The following is a 21,244-nucleotide window of genomic DNA, read 5'->3' as shown; positions in this document are numbered from 1 at the left end:
CCTTATGTGTGGATTTTGGTCTGCAGGATTTCTACACTTCCTACCTACCAGTTAGTTGGTTCAGTTATTTTTCTCTTCCTCTCACTGCACCCAGCTGTCCTGCAGGGATGTGCTGCTAAAGTCATCTTGGTTTATTGAGACCTCAAAACCCCTTTCTGACAGTGTTATAATTTTCTATACAGTCTTGCCAAAGGGAACAGAGTTTGAAGTCACGGTTTTCATGCCAGCAAAATCAACATGTTTGTGCAGCTGTATATTATCCCAATTTAGTGACAAGAACAATAACTCATCAACTTGCTATAGAGTATGGTAAGCCACTTATTCCTGGAGCTTACTGGAAAAAAATCAAGACACTGCGTGGTAAAATGTTTGACGTGGTCATTAAAAAACAGAAGTCATTCTGACACTATCAATGTCATTTTCAGAAAAATCTCTCCAGTTCCGTAACGTTATATCCATTTTTCTTGACCCCAACCAGATGGAAAGACAGGTCTTTTTTCTTTCTCTCTTTTTATTTTCTACTTGGAAGGGAAAAAAATGAAACTAATCCCCAGAGGATAAACTGACAAACAGGAGAGCTATAATCTACCTCAGAGCAGCACAATGAATTGGCATCTGAATGCTTTTGCCTTGCCATACATCTGGAGTTTAACTTTGGGGAAACTCTGTCATGAGCTAATTGACTTGATTGTGTTTTAATTAAATGAAAGGAAAGAGCTGAAGTTCAAACGTAGGCGGCTGAATGGTAGTTTCCATATGGAACTGCCAATGTTGCAAAATGTTAATTGGGCCTCCTGCTGGCAATGAGCTAAACAGGGTGGGCAGCGGCTACTTCAGATGGATTCTGGCTGCTGCCTGAAAGCAGCCGGCATGGGTAGCGGGGGGATCCTCCTCGGGTAGCTGCAGCCTGAGTGCCCCCCGGGCTTCCGCAAGGGTATACGCAGAGACACCCTTCGGGTTGTCAGAGTCGCACATGGACCAGCAATGCCAAAGTTCAGAGAGATGAATTTTTATAGGGGTGAACCATGCAACTCCCATTTCACCACAGGCAAAGCGTTACCTTGCTGCAGAAAGCCAGAGAAAGGGAAATCCAGTTTTGCATCTGTGGACAAAAGGCCATATTCTGCTCTCCCCTTTGGTAAGTCCCTGCCTGGGCTCCGCAAAAAGCACAGCCAGCACCGTACTAACCCTGTACAGGCACCTCTAAACCCCTTGGAGAACAGCACGTTAGCATTGAAGCTAGGAGAGGCACACCCTGCCACCCGTTCCTTTGATGCTGTGCACAGAAGAGGAGGATCATGAGCCATGTCACACGTTTCAGATTTGTCTGAGCAATGGTGCTGTCTCCCACATGCATTTATTTCAGCTCTCTCTCTCAGCTGTAAACCTAGGACTAATTTCTAAGAGCCTGGACGAGCTTGTTTAGCTGTTTGTCTTTTTACCTTGCCTGAGTAAACTGCCCTTGCCATATCTGTGCAAGGCTCCCAACTACATCTGCACAGGCATTTGAGCAAATGGGGGGTGTTCTGTGGTGCATTAACACTGTGGTTTTACCTCTGTAATCTCACCTACTCTATTTTCATCTGCTTCTCGTGTCAAAACATACTAGGATTTTGCTTAGGGATTGAATAAAAATAAGGACCTGACCTTATGCTTGTAATATGCCCACAAACGTGTTTGCAAATTAAGAATTTACATTTTGGCATCATGCAGTCCGTATTAGCACATCTGCACTACTTCCTGCTCTCCAGCCCAGTGTTTAACTTCCATCCCTTTGCCTTACCAAGAAAGGAATAAACAAATGCTTTGCAATCCCGTTATGCAGGTCTGAAAGTGATCTGGCTGCAAACATCTCGATACCTGCTCTCTGACTGGAACGCGGCTGGCTCAGACCAAAAGAAGAGGGATCAGCAGTTCAACGCGGGCTGCTTGCTCCTCTCTTCTCAACCCCAACACTCCAGTGAAAAGAAGCAAACGGAAAATTTCCAGACAGTTACGTTTTCCAGATATATGAAACATCAGGTCAAAGGTTGCATTCTAGATCCAAGCAACTTCCACAAAAATGGGGAAAAAAATCCAAGCAGAGTAACAGAGATGTGGGAGGACAGAAACAACAACAACAAAAACACAGTACATGTGAAAGAGCATCCAAATTGCTTTGAAAGGCTGAGGATTGAAAATTAATGCTGTGTGTCAGAATATTAAGGGATAAATCTCCTTGAAGTACAATGGTATATAGATTTCTATTTATAGTTTTAAAACCTTTTTGAATAATTCTGTAATTCAACCCAGAAGTGTGCTGCACATACTCATCTTGTTAAATTCCCTAATGATATTTTTAACGTCACATTTGAAAACCAGAACTGCAGAACTGGAAATATTTCCTTACTGACTGACTTTTCTTGATGACTTGATGTAGTCCTAATACAGGGGAGTAAAATACCTACAACAAATTTACAACAGATATTTTTAGCTACAGGCAAGTGATAAAACTTCCCAACAGATACTGGCTATCGAAAATAATCTGAAGTGAGTACGCGGCCCTTCTTCCTATGTGGTAATAAGCAGGAATAAAAATAAAAACATCTTTTGCGGTAATTAATACGTATGTACTACTGACGCTGAGATAAAAGCAGGCCAAGTGTGCCACGTGGAAGCCTTTGGCCCTGTTCCCACTCCTCCAGCTAGCTGCAAAGTTACTCTCCATCTGCTCAGCGGGGCCAGCAGCTCCTGTACCACCTGTCCTAGCAGCAGCCCCTGCCGAGGAGAGGGAAGACAGCGGAAGGCCGTGCCCCTGCTGCTCCCCGGTGCTGGTTTGTCCTGACAAAAGGGGGGCAAACGTAATAGGTATGCTATGTCATCACTAAACTGGAATGTGCCATCCCCAGAGCTCCCAGGAATTTGATGAGAAATACAGTCAGTAGGAATTTGTTGGAAGAAAAACTGAAAGAAGCATGGCAAGTGACAGCCTGGTAGCCTGGTGCGAATCGTGCTGGGCAGTCCTCGTCCCCTCAGCCTGCTGAATCCCTGCAGCTCTAGCCGCTAAACGACAGCTCTTCTCAGGAGCCAGCCCGGGGCGTGAATCAGCACACCCCCAGATGGTCTGAGCGACTCACTGCTACAGCTGAGTCAAAAACCTTGCAAAACGGGCAAAGCACAGCCAAAGTTACTCTGGGCTTTTCCTCGAAGGCTGTCTGGCTTCACTCCCCTCCATACCTAAGCAGCCACAAGCTCGGGGCTGCTTCAGATCTAAGCTGGCTGGTTCACCTGGAGCCTGACATCATCCTGAGCGAGGATTTTACGCTGCCAACAGCTCGTCCGGCCTGCTGTGCAGGCTAACCAACTCGGCTGCTGATCTCTCTCCGATGCCTTTCTACCCCTCCCTCAGCACATGTGGAAAGACAGAGGTGTTTCCTCACAGCTGGCGCCCAAAGAACCGCACTGCTCACCACAGTGCTATGAGCAGTGGGACGTCTCCAGAAAGCATCAACACTGCCAGTGGAGTAGGTACGCAGATATGGCTTTCTAGAGATGCTGAGCCCACAGGCGTATTTCCAGCTATTTCAGCCTGTGTTCTCACAGCGTCTTGGTGGAAACATCAGCTGAACAACCATGTCGGTCGCTCTTTGTGAGGCTGCACTTTATCACTGTGCTGAGCCAGCAGAAAAAACAACCTTTTTGTATGGAATTTTAAAGACAAATCAGCTCCTTTCTACTTCACAGGAAGGCCAGCTAAACAGCGTGCTGACAAGACTGAGCTGTGTGGTGTGCCACGGAGCTCAGTCAGGAACAAGCAGGAGGGGACAGGAGGGGATGGGGACGAGTTTGGGAAGAGATGGAAGAGTTCTAGCAGGAAGAGTGCCCCAGTTCACTGCCTGTGGTGTAAGGTCTCACACAAGGATACAAGAGCTGAGAGGAGGGGCCCTCACAGCAGCATGCCCTGACCCCCACACCACATCAAAGGCTCGCGTGATGACCGCCTGGAGCACTAACAGTGGTGGCTGTTTCCTTCTTCCACATGAAGGAAGCCAGGGAAGGTAGTTACGCATCCCTCCTCCCCCGCTCACCCATCCCAATTCATTCCTGACTACCCAACATCCTTGCCAAAAACAGTTCTGCATGAACACTGCATGTGTGCTTTTCCCATTATCGTACATCTTTAACCAAGTCTTCCACAGTTAACGTGTATATAAATCTGAAAGCAGGTTTGGTTTTGGGGGACTCCCATCCCAACGCTTCCTCACATTTAGGTAAAATAATGAGCTCTTGATCTGCAATTAACAGAACATTTACATACAAAAAATCCTAGGATCAATCTGATCAGCTGTGTAATTAAATTCCCTGCACACAGCCCGGAGCTCGCTGTACTGCCATTTAAAGGTGACGTTTTCTTTCACACTGGCACTACTTCAACACCTTTTTTCTAGCACAGGAAACAGCATATTGCACTTGTCCACAAGTGTGCAAGTCAAACCTGAAGCAAATAGTTTCTTTCTGTGACCCAGCTGGCCTCTGAACCCAGCAGAGGTCAAGGACACTTTTAAATCCAGCTAGCAAATTTCTGAGTGTTGCTGTCACTGCAAACGTTTTTGCAGGCTATTAGTCCTGCAGTCTTTGTAGAGAAAACTGTGTTTATTTTAAGTTTATTTTTTAGCTGCCTTTAAACTGTTTGCCTTTGTTGCTAGATACTAGCTTGGATAAACAAAAATAATACAACTCCAACACACTCACAAGAAACTACTTATGATTAAACATAGCTCCTCTCAGTCAAAATGTCAATTTGTCAATTCTAAAGCTACAGCATGCAAAAACTGTTCATATTTTTTCTGTGTGTATAATACCAGGATCCTGAATACAGCTGAAGTTATCTTATTTGCTAGGAGAAAATGGGAGTCGCCAAGTTGCAGCTGACTTTTCTTCAGCATCATGTTTCATTACTCTCCTCATGCCTCGCTGCACAGCACACAGCTGTTTTATTCCCTGCATCTTGTTCCTTATTAGGGCCAGGGTGGAGAAAATCAGACACAAGCTGACATATTTGTCAGCCCAGCTGCTCTTCCTTTACCAAATTAAACTCTGAAGCTCAGGGGCATTTTCATGAAAAAAAAGGTCCATATGCAGTTTGCGATAGGATTTAGTTACACTTTAAATAAATAAAAATGGTATATTCCCTTTCCTACACAACCACGAAGTAGTAATTCCATCAAGCAACCTAATGGCACCGTAAAACACCACAGAATTACAGAATCATCTTTAAGCAGATTTGAAGACCGATTGGTATACATTTTGAACTTTATTTTTTCCATTGAATCAGCATTTATGGGAGGTGCCCCACGAGCTGCCCCAGGTGCTGAGCCTGGAGAGGTGAGCAGAGCAGGGGCTGAAAGTAGCCTGGGTGCCCCTTCAGGTCTCTGTTCCTGGAGGTCCCTGACAAAGCCAACCAGAGGCTCTCATGGCTTGGTGAGGCCTTGGATGGGGAGAAGCCATCCTGTCATCAGAAAAGGCACTGAGAACATGCTCAGCTTTTACAGCAGAATTTTCCTTTTTCCCTTAGGGGAAAACAACAACTCTAAGAGCACCATAAACACAGCAAATACATAATTGATACATTCATTTCCTCACTTCCTTGTTTCATGCTGTATTTCAGGTCCCCACTTCTCCTCTGCTCTCCATTAATAATAAATGACTTGTATTATCACAGTGCTTAAGAGGTGTAGTCATAGATCAGGACCTGTTTGTGACAAGAGATGTACAAACAAAAAAACAGAGAGACCATTTTTACACCAACTCTAACTACAAAGTGAAAGAAAAGAGCTCGAATAGCAGAGTTCTGATTTTTCATCGCCACCTGCTCAGCTGTTGCATCTTAAAGATTTTTTAGATGTCAACAAAAAAATGGTTTTGCTTTTTTTACAGCGTATAATTTTCTAAAACCTCCCTCAGTCACACATTGACATTGAACAATCTTTGTAATCCATAGGCTAAAATAAAGCATCAACTTGAATTTCTACGAACAAGTTTAAACTGAATTATTTTAGCTGGAAGTGGATGAGCATCCCTTGAGCCTCAAAGCAGCTATACAACACAAGACCCCATCTTGTTCCTGACACTGCATATTCATGCTACACCATCAACATTCACGCAGTGCTTAGCTTCAGCACATGGCATTGATCTGAGTTTCAGCAGTGATGCTCCGTTGCCTGACATGGAGGAACTGCAACCACCCAGCTCCGTCAGCACGTGCCACTGCTACAAACATGAATATTCGATTCTGCAGTACCTTGGTGAAAAAAACTTGAAATATTGTGGCCACTGCAAGCAATACAAAAATCAACTTAAAACCAGCTATGAACATGAGTAACTCAACTTCAATATCATTCACTGTTGTACTTTTGTTGACGATAAGGTCAAACTTAAAGCTGCCCTACACATTTGAAAATTTCAGAGTATTGCTGCTTAATGATTCAGAAGAAACAGAGTGCCACTGGAGAAATGAAGCAAAGCAAAACAGGGTCATGGGCTTGGAGACAGCTGAAGTTCTTGAATACGTCGGAAGTGCAGCTGATATTGTTGGATATTTCTATAAAATAATCTGCTGGGAAGATCAATGTTTCTGGTAGCACATCCTCAGGAGGATAATACTGTATTAAAGAATAACCCATTCATACTTGAAATATAACACACTTCAAAGTGAATTGAACAAGCGTAACATTTAAGAGCTTATAGAAGAAATTCACACACAATTTTGTGCCAAAGATAGGAATAGGATTAGGCAGTAAAAAGTGTGTATAAGGTTGAGGACAAAGGTCAAGTTTTCCCACTTTGTGAGCACTGTGGCCACATTGATCCAGACGAACAAAACACAGAAGTGTTAGTATTTAGTTGTGTGTTTAAAAGGATTTGATTAAAAAAAAAAAAGTACAAAAAGCCTGAGCGTCACTGGAAGGCTCTGCAACTATTGCTAGCAGCTCAAACCAGCACTGGAAATTCAACATCATCCCAAGTAAAGTATGTACAGCATCAGGGTTCAACAAATTCACTTCGGCTTTACATAAGCTCTCTGAAGTTTTCTTTTTTAAACTACTACCAAATGTTTTCCTAGGGAGGGAACATTATGTGATAGAGCACACGACTGTTTCCAGAGGTCCCTGGGAAAGTGTGCCATCTCTTTGAAAAGCCCACAGGAATACCCCAGAAAGTGCCACTCTCAGTTTTTGCCTGCCCTGACTGCTCCTCACACTCTCATCGTGGGCTTTCACGTGACAGATTTGGCAGCTTGCGGTCACCACAACAGAGAGCGCGAGCTATTTATCCGCTCATTTAATAAACTATGTGGATCAGTTCTCCCACAAAGAAATGAGCCTCAAATGCTGAGTTTCCTCTGGTGGTGTTTGCACGGGTGTCCTTCTCTGGGGTTGCTCCCAGCAGGCTTCTGGGGTCCCTGCTTTCCCCCCAGCCACGGCTCCCTGGCATTCCCCGCTGTCCGACACAGCTGCACAAAGCAGCCGCAGGGATTGCATCCCAATCGCATTCCTGGCTGGAACACAGCAGGCATCACAGCCTGGCTGTTCCCCCAGCACCCTGCTCGCCCCCAGAACAGGAGGCAAAGGAAAGAAGGGAGCCCACAGCCGATGGACACCCTCGCTCACGTGGGTGCTGCAGCTCTGCAGCCTCATTTCCTCACCTGAAGCCCGCTCAGCTCTGCACTTCCCTGCCTGCCAAAGGCACGGGGCCCCTCCAGCAGCCAGCTGCAACTTGCTTCCCTCAGAAAACACCTCCCAAAAAACCCTCTTTGACACGCCAAACAAAGCTGATGCGTAACTTCATCTCCAGCGCAACAGGCTTGGTGTAAAAGCAGGTTAGGAAACAGAGAGGCTAACAATTATTTTTTAAAAGAGCGCTTTCAAGCAGCTTGCAAACAACTGACTGCAAGTTTCCTGAGCTCAGGGGAGTGGTTGTGACATTCTGGAAATGAAAAGGAGTGATCAAGGGTTCAATCACTTCTCTTGGCTTGAAAAACGTTTATAATTCCCCCTAAACCTCCCTCTTGCTCGTGCAAACATTCAAGCACTCAGCATTTCCAAGCCCCGTGCTCACTCCCCGGCTCGCCTCCTTCCACCCCAGCTGGCTGCCGGGCTCGGGCTCGGCGAGAGGGCGGCAATTTTCACCCGGCAGGGACCCAAAAGGGGATGGGCAGGGGACCCCGCACCGCTCCCGCGGTGCTCCTGCCAGAGGTATGCATGATGTAACTAACTCAAAGCTTCTTGGCAAATCTTACGGCAATTTCATGCTTTTATGAATAGCAAGTCACTGGGAACTGGTTCTCTACTTAATTTTTTTCGCTTAAAAATAAACCCAAAGTTTTCAGCTTCGTGTTTGTAAGAGACAGCTTGAGATAGCGACTTCCAAGTGGCAAAGAAAGAAAAGGAAAGGTCCAGAGCCTTATTTTTGATGCGTCGTGACCTAATGAGCTTGACCCATCATTTTTGACTGTCTAGGGTCAGCAGTAGCACGGAGACAATTCTATGACCACGAGGGAACGCACAGGAGCCAGCAGTGACCATATAACCTCCTATTTTAAAGGCTGCCCTATGGGGTTCAGACAGGTGTCCAGCAGCAGGAGGCCCAGCCGTGGCAGGGTAATGATGTTAACAGGATTGTCCTGCCATTCCCTTCTTCTCATCCAGCTTTACGCTTTGACTTCACTGCAACAGCTCGGCCAGGTTTCTCTCGGTCCCTGTCACACCACCAGCTCTCAAGAGGCCTTCAGACAGACACAGCCCTGTCACGCTGAGTGAGGCTCCCGGTCCCACCAGCGGCCTGCCCGCCCAGCTCCAGCACCAGCACTGGCGTCCTCCACAGTCAGCACCCCCACGGTCTTAAACCTGTCTTCAAACTGATTTCAGAACCATAGCTGCTCTGGAGCTCACGGCCCTGCATGCTGGCTCTTGGAGAGGACCTTTGCCTCCATGAAGTATTTTGATGAACCCACCTATTTCCTGGCTAAAACAAGACAGAGCTTAAATGCAGAGCTGAATACACGCTGGCAGAATACTGCCCTTGGTGTGCTTCATTCAACCTGTTGAAAAGAACGTAGTTGACATTTTATATGGAGTCAAAGGACTTTTTTGGGGGGGTTATTTGGGTATTTTGTTTATAAGCATGAAAGCACCCGCCAGTAAAAGCAGGTGACTAATGGGTGAAAGTGCCTGGTGGACAATAAAAAACAGAACTTGTTTGCTTGGGTTTTTTTCAGAACAAAGTTATCATCAACAATTTCATTTCAGGTCAAATTTAATGTTCACTGTAACAACTGTGGCTTGGACTGGCGTACGCTTTGTTGGGTTAAAAACTGGCTGGATGACCGGGCCCAAAGAGTTGTGGTGAATGGAGCCAAATCCAGTTGGAGGCCGGTTACTAGTGGAGTCCCCCAGGGCTCAGTGCTGGGGCCGGTCCTCTTTAATATCTTTATCAATGACCTGGATGAGGGGATCGAGTGCACCCTCAGTAAGTTTGCAGATGACACCAAGCTAGGTGCGTGTGTTGATCTGCTCGAGGGAAGGAAGGCTCTGCAGGATGATCTGGACAGGCTGGACCGATGGGCTGAGGTCAACTGTATGAAGTTCAACAAGGCCAAGTGCCGGGTCCTGCATCTGGGGCGCAACAACCCCAAGCAGCGCTACAGGCTGGGAGATGAGTGGCTGGAAAGCTGCCTGGCAGAGAAGGACCTGGGAGTACTGGTTGATAGGCAGCTGAATATGAGCCAGCAGGGTGCTCAGGTGGCCAAGAAGGCCAACGGCATCCTGGCTTGTATAAGAAACAGTGTGGCCAGCAGGTCTAGGGAGGTGATTGTCCCCCTGTACTCTGCTCTGGTGAGGCCGCACCTCGAGTACTGTGTTCAGCTTTGGGCCCCTCGCTACAAGAAGGACATGGAGGTGCTCGAGAGAGTCCAGAGAAGGGCAACGAAGCTGGTGAGGGGTCTGGAGAACAAGTCTTACGAGGAGCGGCTGAGGGAGCTGGGGTTGTTTAGCCTGGAGAAGAGGAGGCTCAGGGGAGACCTCATCGCTCTCTATAGGTACCTTAAAGGAGGCTGTAGAGAGGTGGGGGTTGGTCTATTCTCCCACGTGCCCAGTGATAGGATGAGGGGGAATGGGCTCAAGTTGTGCCAGGGGAGGTTTAGGTTGGATATTAGGAAGAACTTCTTTACTGAAAGGGTTGTTAGGCATTGGAATGGGCTGCCCAGGGAAGTGGTTGAGTCGCCATCCCTGGAGGTCTTTAAAAGACGTTTAGATGTAGCCCTTAGTGATATGGTTTAGTGGAGGTCTTGTTAGTGTTAGGACAGAGGTTGGACTAGATGATCTTGGAGGTCTCTTCCAACCTAGACGATTCTGTGATTCTGTAACACAGATGGCTCTCTTCTCAGGTAATTACAGCAAGACTAGGTGACACGGAGGGCTCTGTCCACCAAACTAAAGGACCCCTTTTCACCTCTTATGACACAGCTTATGGCACCTACCCAGCTTTGGTGAGACCTATGCAAAACCCTGCTGTAGCAGGGTTTACCGTAAATCCGCTATATCCTGCTACAGAGGAGCGCTGCTCAGTGTCTCATGTCCCAGTTCTTTAAGTGGTTTTAGACAAAGAACCATTTGCAGTGATTGCTATCGGAGCTCTGGCATTTCTGTTTTAACTGATAAGAGACGAGAAATACTTTGAAAAATGTCACAGTTTTCTTGAAAAGTTCACCACAGAAGTTTACACCAAGGATATAAGTCTTAATCGGATAGTAAAAACTTCTACAAATATATGTGACTGCACACATGTGTGTAGCTCTCTGCGGGACTCCAGCCCCAATCCTTGGGTTAGAAAAGGAAAGTTCCTGTCAGTATGTCAGGAAAAACAAACAAACAAACAAACAAAAAAAACAACTCTTTGCCGTCTCCTCTTGAAGGGTGACGTGGTGCACTGTCTCAGTATTACCCAAATTTCCCTTCTCTCTCACCCCAAACACATTCCTTTTTCTTTACCCCCTAAAGAACAACAATTTTTGGCTTGTCTCAAAATTTCTGCTACCACCCCTTGTGTAAAAAAATAAAAATGCCAAAAATGGTGGGAGCACAGAGTGAGTTATAAAAAAATAGAGTAAGACAAAATAAACCCCTTGGGAATCGCAATTTGTCCCTGCATTAACATCTGGGCATGGAAGTAACTGCTTGAACCAATAAAAATGAGCTACGTGCTGGTATTTATTTATTTTTTAAATGAGATTGAACTGCCTGGTATTTGTTTTTAAGAAATGGCTAATTTAATTAGCTCTGCCTCCTGTGTTGTTCCTCCACTCTCCTCTCACTCCCATGTGGAATTTAGTGCATAAAGAGAAAGAGTAAAAAATTAAATTGGAACATAGTAATAAAACCTGTGGCCCCATTAACACAGACGGTGTGTCAGTTCTTAGGGGTTAAAAAAACCCGATCTCTGCCGCCAGACAGCTTTGTGCTGCTGAAAAGACACTGAAGGCTCAGTTCTGCCCTGCTGGTATACAACCCATGAAACAAGCCCTCAGGGAAAAAACAGGTTGCCAACTATGCTAAACAGCAGCATTCCCATCCAGGGACTGTCATGATGTAATTATGTTATCTGCTAAACCACAGGCAGAGTAACAGAGATGTGGGAGGAGAGAGGAGGCTGTTCCCATTGACAAACTGAAGGGACAGCAAGCAAGTTAACCCTGTGCTGTGACTAACTATCTCCAGATGGAGTCCTCCACCACCCTCAACTCGCTTAATGAAGGACTTTATTTGTTTTTTGGTTCACCTCATCTTCTACGGATGTTTCTTGCAGTGTTTTTCTTCTGCGGTTAAGCAAACCCTGGATGTACTGCAGGCTGAGCAACACGGAGAGAGATGTTTTCTCTACAGGGACAGCTGGCTGAAAGATGTGAATGCAAAAATCCGGGGCCTGACTTTGTTCATTTCTGCTCACTTAGTTACTTGGTCTATAGCTTTCAGTTCACCAGGTCTTGTATGCTCCATTTTTAGTGAGGAGAGAGGATGACAATATTTACTACCCAATGGCCATTTTCAGGACTGGTTAATGCCCATGGAAGACTTCAGCATTGGGAGACACAAACCTTCCTAGTCCATGCCAGGGTGATGAGCTGGGGCCTTCACTCCTGTGTGCTAAGAGATCACACAAACGCTCCCTACCCCACTTCAGGGCAAAGTCAGTGGAAAAGCTTCAATCACCCTGATGCAGGGTTTCAGCTAGCCGTGCTTATTCTGCACTGGGACGCAGCTTGGGAAACACTCACACACTAGCAGGGCTGAGCTAAGCAAGGAGCAGCTTCTGCTTAGGGGAAGGTAAGCAAGCACCTGGGGGTGGAACTAGCAGAATGAACACTACCAGAGGGGAGTTAAGGCAGAGGTGTTGCCGTAAGTACCCAGGACGTATTTTTCAGTTTCAGGTGTCTGCAGATTCCCCCAAACTCTTCCCGCAAAAACTTTTGTCCTCTCTTCAGAATCATGTTCACCATACAGTAAACATGATGGCGCTGTCAAACAAAAGGCTTTAAAAGCCAAGCGTCATGGTCATGTAGTTTGTGCAATGCTTTGTAGTTCACATCTCCTTTTTCCTGCTGGCTCATGTTCTGCTACTCTCCCTGACTTCCCTTCCAACTAAACTATAGACCATCTTTCATTTCTGCCTGGTGCTTGTCCAGCTCTTGACAACTTGGCTTTATCCACAGACCTCAAGTTGTCCGTGTTATTGTTCACTCACTTGCACAGACATAGCTTCTTTCATGTCTCACAATCGGGCCTTATGTAGTTCTTCCATATTCCATTTCCATGTTTCAAAAGTGGCAATATTCAAGTAAGAAACAAAACCGGCATTTTCTTCCCAAGTTACCAAATCTGTTATCTTCTAAGAAGAGTTGGACCAGCCTTCAAAACTTCTCAATTTCAGTATTTAAGCACAGGAACTACTCTACAATTAATGAAGCTGTTTTAAGTCACATATGCATTTTTAATACGAATTATTAATACTAGTATTTTCCTTCTTTTTATGAATCACTTGAACAATTCATCAGAAAAGGAGGACCATGCACGATGGTATAACACACAGGACAACAAAGCCACTACACCCTTCTTTGTGTCAACATAAAAGAGGCCAGATTAACGGTGTACTAGAACACTACTTCACATTTTCAGAACAAGAATATTCGTAGCATCTGTGCCAAAACCAACACTTCCTTCCACTCAGAAATGCAATAAATCTACAAAACTGCAAGGAACAAGCCAGTAATCTTCAGACACATTGAATACATTTACAGGAAAGGAAATACACAGCCAGTTTTGAGCTATTACCAATGAAATAAATTATAACACATTATACATGTATACTTTAAACATGCCCAATTTCTTGGCAATTAATTGTTTGGTGGTTTTTTTCCTCATAAAGACAGCCAGTATCTAAAAATCATTTCCCACCAGCTTATAATGACTTTAAGTGGTTACAAGTCTAACTGCTTGTCTGTACCCCACTGAATCTACATGTTTCATAAACGCAAAATGAAAGTGTCAGTTCTTTGTTGACTCACAGGATTTGGGGAGGGGGTGAATGGAGTGGGAGTGTTTAAAGAAAAAAAGCCCCCAGGAGATTAGTTCTCAGCCTGGCTGACTTTATATTGCTTGTTATGACAGGTAAGCTTCAGGTAAGTTGATCCCTGGGGGCTATAAGCAAGGAAAACGTACAGGATGAAAGTCACAAAGCTGACAGGCCCTTCCTATTTGCAGCTGCATCGTGTTTTTGCCTCAGGATGCTACTGCGTTGGTTAACATCGCCTGTTTGGCAGCCAAACATTAGAAATCTCCATGCGTCCATTAAACAGCAGAGGCTGGAGACCTACAAGCTACACTGAGGTTTACCAAAGCCTCATGGGTCACAAAGTGCTGGTTAGGAGTAAGTATCTCAGGCCTCTCACTCGCTATAGTATCTGCAGAAACTGGCTGGGGGCATATTAGGACGTAACTTGGGCCTACAGCATCGTGACTCCGCCATGAACTGCTGTGCCTTTTGGCATCGGTGCAACAACACACATCGACATAGATTAGGATCTGGGATACATCAGCAGAGGTAGCAGCTTGCTGAGGACAAAAAAAGGACGCTGGCACACAGAGCTGGCTTCCCAGACCCAATTTCACTCCCACTAAGTGCTATTTTATGTAGCTCAGGTAGCTACCAAACACAAGCTTGGATCCAGATCGCTTTCTGTTGCCTATCCAGGTAGTTGCCTTGACCACCGTTTTCTGCTGGTTTGGGCAGTGAGAGTGCAGACATCTCGCAACACGAATTAAAAAGCACATTTGCAGGGGCAGGGGTGCAGGCTGAGCTCTGGGAACAGGACCTGCTTTCCTGACAGCTTGCAGAGCTAGGAGAGCGGTACCACAGCCTGGTTCTGTTCAAGGAAACATCACGCAGATTCGCTGGTAACCAAAGCAGGAATCAGAGAGGGAAAAGGCAACACACACTTTGCAGTTTACATCTTTTCAATAAAACTTCATTTTCATAAGGGTATCGTTGTCACAGGCTTTTGTATAAATAGTCAGACCTGCCAAGCGACAGTGTTATCACAGGCTTACAGTATTATATAGAAGTGTGGTGTCCAACTCACAGATAGCCAATCACCATAAACCAGACAGTAAGTCAGTATCTTCACATTTTTTCTCATTTTATTTGCATGCAACCTGTCTGCATATCCTTGACTACCGTACAAAATGGCAGCGCAACCCAGACCCTCATTTCTCCCTAGCTTTTTTTCCCCACTTGCACTGGTCATCACGGCTGTTTAAAGCACTGAGAAAACACAAAGGTAAACTGGACTTTCACTTTGGACAGAGACTTTGTTTCCAGGTGCCTGAAAACCAAGCCACAGACAGAAGAAATTTGTTCCTATGCAGTAACCTTGTATAAGGCCTGTGAGCAACTCAAGTCTGGAATCAAATTCCCTAATAACGAGCCTCCACGTGATGGACAGAGGTAACTGCATTGTCTGTACAGACTGTTAGTCCAAAACACCGTATGGATTGCAAATGGGCAAGGCTAAATTGATTCACAAAGTGTACTGTTATAACCCAGCCCAGAAAATGGAAAAAAAGGCACCAAAAAAGCCAAGAGAGGACACCCAGCACTGTTACCCATGAGATTCTAGGCAGAGATAGCGAGAAAACAGCTCATCTTTACAACCTGTATCAGTTTGATGTTCACAGGGACCTTCCTGAATTGCTCCTACTGAAACATTTCCATAATACAACATTATACAAAATAACATGCTCTAGAGCCACAGCATAGTTTTAGATTTGCCAAAAAATACACCTGGCAACCTAGGAGTTATAGAGATCACCCGAGAACAGATGTAAATGACCCAATTTGGTTCACTGGTTCAAAGGCACACTCGAAGCTTGCCTTTGATTCTGTTTTGGGGAAAAAAATAAGAAACCCTCACTGCCTGCCTACCTTGCCTGATGATGGTCTGTATTCCTGTTTTCTTTCTCTTCCTCTTTGCACGTATTTTTAACATCAATATCATTATGTGGCTTGAAAACAGATCTGACCAAAGGCTTCTCAGCAATGTTGGCAGAACCAAATTCTGTCGACTCACAAGCACATGCAACATCAAACTGCCTGTTACCAGAGCCAAATAACCATCACCGGCAAACTTCCACCTCTATTTTTCCCTCCTATGCCTAGCGCTGGCCTTGCCCAGACACATGAAAATCCCTCTATCACACTGTCACGGTTCCCATCAGAAAGAGCACAGGATCAGGAATCCCACTTAGGCCAACTAGAGAAGGCAATGAAGGGACTCTTCAAGAAGCACTCCTCCTCCATATGGGACTGAATAGCACCTGGTCTAGGCATTTCTGTGGATCAGAAATGTTTTTCTAGCCATTGCTTCGACTGAAAAACTACAGGCGAAAGTAAATTCCAGAAGCAGGCTAAGTATTGGCTGAAGTATTTGCAAAAAATGCATCAGTGATTGCTCCAAAGCCTTAAATGAACTCTATTTTTTAATCCTCAGCATGTTCTAAAAGAACTAAAGCAAAAAAATAAATCCCAACCCAGCAGTGATTCAGAAGTATTTTTCAGAAATGTTACCACTTCTTCATTTTTAGCCCTAGAAACGCGTCATTGTCCAAAACAATTAAAGGATAACTCTAAGTAGGTAAAAACACACGAAGAGAGATATTAACATTCAAGCACTTCCTGCTTTTAATAGGTGGGTCTGTGATAGGGCTCAAGCACTGACGAGGACTTGGGAGATCTTTTTTTTCTCCTTCTGGTTGTGTCTTAGGCCCACCGAGTGATTTCAAGTAGGCTGTCCTGCTTCCTCAGGCTCAGTCTTCCCATTTAAATCAAGGAATATTATGAAACAACTGGAAAGTGTTTTGGAACCTGTAATGAGAAACGCCATCTAAGAACAAGGCATCATTATCCATGAGCAGTAAGAAAGCTGAGGAAGAGGATCTAGGAAGGAAGGACAAGTGATCCAAGGGGCGGCTGAGATCTTACAGGGTGGGATCAGTTTTCAGCGTGCCTTAGCACAGGGGGCTCAGGGGGAAATGAGAGCTCCTGGGAGCTTCTGGGGGAGGTATCGGGGTGGCCATCTGATAACACAACTCCATACAAACCCGGTCAGCACACAGGGCTTCGCAGCCCCGTCAGCGCTGACTTCCTTGGGGTCGGTTCTCATTCTCCTCATAGCAGATGAGGAAGGTGATGGTTAACGCTGCGAACAGGTGATCAGTGACTACCAAACATCAGCACATGAAGCCATCTCAGCCAGCATGCCTGAAACGAAAGGTCACCTCTGCTGGCAGCAGCAGGGGAGAACTCTTGGCATCCTTGAAGCAGCCTCAAAGTGAGAAGAGGTGACACACTGCCCCATATATAAATAGTGATTCACTTCACATGGTCACACTTGGACCTTCCCTGACAGCACAAACCAGAACGTGGTTTTGGGTACTGACACCCACATTTACCCAGGAGTTTCTATTATTTTGGTGTTTCAGCCCACAACACACAAGGACCAACTTTTAAAAGGTCTAAACACTTACAGATCCCATTAGCAATAGGTGAATTTGTGGCTATCCATTCTGTCTGAAAACATGGGCTTTCTGGGCCTTTGACAAAGCATCTAAAGTATTCAGTCCCTCAGCCCAAATCCTGGGGCAAACTGCCCACTTAATTAGTCCAAATCCTGGAGCTACCACATCTGCAGCCCCATCTGACAACACAGGTAAGATGAGAAAGAGTTTCCCATGCTCAAGATCCACAAAGCCAGAAAAGCTTTGGATGCAAATTTAGCAGAATCTGAAAACAGATTTCCCTTTACATCGTACTTACAACTCTTCCAGAATTTACAAAACCATAAAGAAGGGATAAAAAAAGAATAGGATTCCCAGTGCAGTACTGCGAGGATTCAGCCTCAGAGCCCTCAGTCAATTTAAACCTGGGAAAAAACCACCAAAGATGACGCTCTCTGCCAAGAATGTCCTTTGAGACTGTGGGCAACTCATTTAGTGCTTCACCTCAAACAGGACTTGACTTTGCAGCTGAATATCTTGCCTTTCCTTTCTTTAAAGTGCACCAGTAACTGAAATGACCGGCTAACAGGTGTGTTGTGAGTAGCTCAGTGCACCTGTAAATGCTTTGAGATACCCTGCTGTAATGTGCAATGATGTCAAAGTTCTTCCACTTTTAAAAGGAAGAGAAGCTGGAAGAGAAAAAGAAACTTTACTTTTTTTCCCCTATTAGGGATTATTACTATAAGCGCTTTGTCTGCACCTTCAGATTTGCAGTGGACTGAGTCAGGATGAAAAATTAAGGCTGTTGCTGAATATCTCCATAGGAGCAGAAATTCTTGCTCCAGCGCAGCATCACCAGTACAGCTCAGAAGTAGCTACTACTGTGGAGTGCTGCTGGAATAACTTCTCTTCCACGACAAACCCTGATATTGCTGCACTGATAACCAACTAATTTGTCTGTCAACACCTGGAACTGCTGAAACAAACATCAGTTTTCCATTTCATTTCAGAATTAAGATAAGTTTGCCCAGTTAAGGCAATTACAATTTCTCTGCACAGACACAGGTGAAGCTGCTGTTTTCTTGTCAATTAAGAGGAAATCCCATAATGCCAAGAGAGATGAAAAAGAACAGTCTGAGAAACATGTTAACTTTCGACCTATGGTAATTATTTCACTGAGTGCCAAAGTCAACAAACAACAGGATCCTGAGAGTAACTGCTTTCATCTAATGGGGTGAGCTGGGTGGGAAATGGTTTTCCTGTGCTGTCGAAGTACATTTTCATGTCCTGGAAAAAAAAAAAAAAATCTGGTCTATAACAGGATGAACCCAAGCCTGACAATTTGTGCTCTGTTTCTGCTAAATGTATAAGATGAAAGGAACTCCCACCCATCCCACAGTAAACAGACTCATGGATTACGCACGTACGCGGCTCTTTGCAGATCAGTACAGGGATCTGGCCCCCGTCTTCAGCTCACACAGCTGAACACCCTGACATCAGGGCAGGAGGTTCTTGAGACCTGCCCTTTACAGCCTGCTCCTTCCCCTCTATACACTCAGCTGTGCTCCACAGACTCCATGCTGAACTGACGGATGCCCTTCTAGGAACACCTGTAGATGTATTTTTACCATGCCTCATTTTTTGACAAGTCATAACTACGAAAAAAAATCACCAGAAATCTTTTCTACCCCACTGAAAATACCCTTTTTCCTTTTTTTTTCCTTTAAGTGTTTGCTTCGCAATATGACAATCACGCTTCCACTTGAGTACTCAGCTGTTTGCCAGTACTCTGTGTGGTACTGAATCACCCAAGAACAAACCCAAAAGGAAAAAACGCACAACTCTTATCTTTTGATAAGCTCTTTATCAGAAAGAAGTAATAGCCTTTGCATATGATAGCTGATAACCCCAAAAAGCACCAAACCCTAGCCAATGAATGAAGAGAGAGCACTTTAATCAAGTCCTGCCAGGCATGGGATAATCACAGAAGAGGAAGGAAGATGAACAAGGACAGTATGCACTCATCCTTTTCCACGTATCTGTGCTGTCTTGCTATCACTAGCCAATTCCTTTTTTCTGTTCACAGTTGCAGACCACGACAAATAACAAACAAGCTTTAGAAAATTAATCTAAATGCCAGCGAAATTGGAACTGAGGGGGAGAAGGAGCAACAGATTGCCTGCTGGGTGTCCACAGACAGCTAAGACCTGCTTTGCTGTCCATCTACCCATCACAGTTAGGGGAGGAGACCAAAGCCCTGGTTCTTCTGTCGAAAATACTTGAACACCCACAGCTGACAGCAAACCCCAGGAGAGAGCATTGCTGCATACAAACGTTGCATGTAGAAGTTGCTGGAAGGCAGTGGGACACAAAAACACGATTCCTCCTCTCTGTACAGAGCTCTGCTCTGGCTGGTGTGAATATGCATTTGCTGAGTTGAGAACTTAAGAGTTTTATAGGAAGGCCTCAGTCTTGCACTTAACCCAGCGGGAAAGTGCCAACAGGACGTTGGGCTGTTTAAATATTTCAGTTTATATTTCCCTTTCCAAGAGTAAAATCTTTTATTTAAAGTAAATCTTTAAAGAAAGGAGGAAAAAAAAAAGCAGGACATTGAATTGTGCTTGTACTGAGTATACAATATACAGTATATTGTATTTATTATAATACCCTTTCAGGAAAAATCTTTTACTTGAGTTTTCTGTATCAAACCATTTTCAGCCTAACAGTCCAGCTGAGGCCCCGCTGTGATCCACCAGTACCGTGCCCTGCTGTGCCCAGAAAACAGTCCTCTGAACCCCACATGGGCACATGAAGGGCATGAGAGAGCAGGATCACAACCCCTAAAGGCTGGCGTGTTTGGGGAGAAGAATGGAGCCAACAGGCAAGCGACTTCTCACAGCTGCTTTTGTTTGGCTCACTAGGGATCTGAATGCACTATTGATTCCTTGGCACTAAAACACTAAAACTGTGCGTACAAGACAGGGATCTCCTTCAACTCTAATCTCTAGCAGCTGTCAAAGACTTGAACAGCTTGTCGTTGGCCGGCGTGCCAAAATCAATGAAGATTTTAGGATTCCTTGCGTAAGGGGCGATCAGTCTCAATCGGAAGCAATGGGAGCCAGCCCCCACCCTGACTGAGCTGGACCAGGCATTCCAAACTTCGTGATTTATCGAGCATTCAGACCATGCCCGCACAGCAGATGAGAGAAAATACACGGCTCTGCCCCTCCCAGGAACCCAGGGCACCCACGAACGTACCTGCCCCAAGGGCTTCTCATTGAGGACATGCTCTCCCAACATTTCCGATGGGGCTGAACCTGCAGCGGGACTGCTCTTCTGCGAGACCTCCTGAAGGCTCCAGCAGTGTCTCAAGCCCATTGCTCTTAAATGGGTGATGACAAGAATTTATTTGGCTGCACCAAGGTAGCATCATTATAATCTACACCTTCAGATAACTGCAACTTATTGCTCCTCATTGGAAATACCATTTTCTGTTAGGGAAATATTCAAGGGTGACCTTTTTTTCTTGTAGTTAAACCTACAAATCCAGCCCAGTTACAGCGCAGTCACATTCTGCGGAGACAACGCAAGCCCAGCTATGATTTGTCAAAATACAGGCCCCCCTCCTGCCAAAATAACCTCAAAATACACTTTTGCACATAGCACCTCAGACACGTTTTGGTACAGGAAGTTTAACAAAAGCTTTTAACCCGTACATCTGTTTCCTCACAGCTGTTTCCTCAGTGCCTACCTCGGTACAATCCTAGCGTGCTGGCTGCCGGGCAAGACCTTCAGCAAGATGGGGAAATGCATTGGAAATGGTCCAACGTAACGCTTGGCAGAAGAAAAAATCATCCAAGATTTTTTCCTGGGGTGGTACGAGGGGAAAGCTGCACCACTGACAACACAACGAAGCTTTGCTGAAAACGTGGGTGTTACTGCTAAAGCTATACTTGAATGTCCCATGAAGAGAAGAAAGGGGGGAAAAGGGGATATAGGAAATCTGTTGCACTGTCTCCTGGTAGACAGAACATTCCTACGTTAAAAGCAGCGAGAGAATTAAGAATGAAGTTCAGAAGACAATTGATACAAAGGACTACAATGGGATTTATTTTTTTAAAATGAACACAAGGGAAATAGACGTGGAGGAAAAACATGCG

General features: G+C 45.1%; 1 protein-coding gene across 3 annotated transcripts in view; it reads right to left on the bottom strand.

The window, feature by feature from the left end:
* PHACTR2 (phosphatase and actin regulator 2) overlaps nucleotides 1-21,244 on the bottom strand; it is a 134,060-nt gene that overhangs the window by 56,842 nt on the left and 55,974 nt on the right. The gene's annotated exons all lie outside the window — the stretch shown is intronic.

This window comes from Cygnus atratus, chromosome 3, assembly GCF_013377495.2.
Source record: "Cygnus atratus isolate AKBS03 ecotype Queensland, Australia chromosome 3, CAtr_DNAZoo_HiC_assembly, whole genome shotgun sequence".
Taxonomy (NCBI): domain Eukaryota; kingdom Metazoa; phylum Chordata; class Aves; order Anseriformes; family Anatidae; genus Cygnus; species Cygnus atratus.
The sequence above is the reverse complement of the archived record's forward strand: the minus strand, read 5'-3'. Positions and strand labels throughout refer to the sequence as shown.